This window comes from Nilaparvata lugens, unplaced genomic scaffold (genome assembly GCF_014356525.2).
Source record: "Nilaparvata lugens isolate BPH unplaced genomic scaffold, ASM1435652v1 scaffold7067, whole genome shotgun sequence".
Classification (NCBI taxonomy): Eukaryota; Metazoa; Arthropoda; class Insecta; order Hemiptera; family Delphacidae; genus Nilaparvata; species Nilaparvata lugens.
The window spans coordinates 1,521-3,040 of record NW_024092816.1 but is presented as its reverse complement, the minus strand read 5'-3'; positions in this window follow the sequence as shown (position 1 = coordinate 3,040).

Sequence of the window (1,520 nt, the reverse complement as noted above, 5' to 3'; positions counted from 1 at the left end):
GAACTCTGGCAGTAATATAACAGCAGACAACTGGTTTTCCAGTATCCCATTAGCTGAGGCACTTGTAGCAAGAGAAATCACATATGTGGGAACACTTCAGAAGAATAAAAGAGAGCTGCCACCAGAACTTGTTACTAAAACTCGAAACCCCAATTCAAGTATTTTTGCCTTTCAAAAGGAGATAACTGTAGTGTCTTATGCACCAAAGAAGAACTGAAGTGTTATTGTGATGGCAACTATGCACTTTGATGAAGCTATTGACCAAAGTACAGGAGATCAAATGAAACCAGAAATAATAACGTTTTATAATTCCACTAAATCCGGTGTAGATGTTATTGATGAAAAATGTGGAACCTACTCAACTTCCAGGAGATGTCTCAGATGGCCTCTTGTTCTCTTTTATCGTCTGCTTGACATAGCTGGTATCAATGCTCAAGTTCTACATCTCAGCAATTCCAACAGTAATAATATGCCCAGAATGATATTTTTGAAGAACCTTGGAATGGAGCTGGTGAAGTCTCAAGTGGAGGAAAGATTGACAATCGAATGTCTTCCAAGAACTCTACGAAATTCAATTGAGAAGATGACAGAAAGAGGGAGAGCTTTGGACACAGAACAACGTGAAGTGCCACAAGAACCACCAGCAAAAAGATCTTAGGATGGCTTCAATGTGTGAAATGTCCCCGTAAAAAAGACACAAAAACATCCCATGCATGTGACAGCTGCAAAAAACCAATGTGTTCATCTCACTTGCTTTCTCTCTACAATGAATGTCATCAGGACAAAAATCAAAAGTCTGATTCTGAATGAACTCAAGTTACTGAAACTGTCATTTCTCTCTTCTTTACATGAATCTAATTATTTTTATAGTCAACATGCAATATAGTGGCATTCTTCAACAATATACAACTCAGGCAACTAGTTCAATAAAAGTGTGTGTTTCTTAGCTGTGTGTTTTCTAAACTTTTATTCATATGTTTTCTATCATTAATAACTATATCTAGTAATATCCTGAATGAAAAAAAAACATATATGAATTGAAATATTTAATTTCAAATTACATCTGCCCACTTAATTCCTGTTGGGGTCATTTTGGACCCCATGTACCTCCTCATGTTACAAAACCAAGCGCGCCTCCTTAAGGGTTAATAAAAAAATATCAAGTATAACAGATGATAAAATTGTTTATTTTGTACATCAATAATACTGTACACATTATAACAAATTATCTTGAATAGCTAGCAAAATCGCTAAATGAAAAGATTTTATAGGTCTCTAGCAAACAGCTGCTTTGTTATCGCCGGGTGCAATATCAACCAGCGAGAGATGAGAAAATAACGGGTATCCTAGCTACAATTCGAACAGCAAATAGAAAGAATTTTATTGCTATTTATTGAATTATATAAAATAAGACATTTTTGAGGTTAGGCTCTATAATACTGACTGGTCGGCAACCTAAATAATCGGTCAAGCCATATAATTTGAAATTTAGCCAGACACCTGAGGCAAATTTTAGTTGT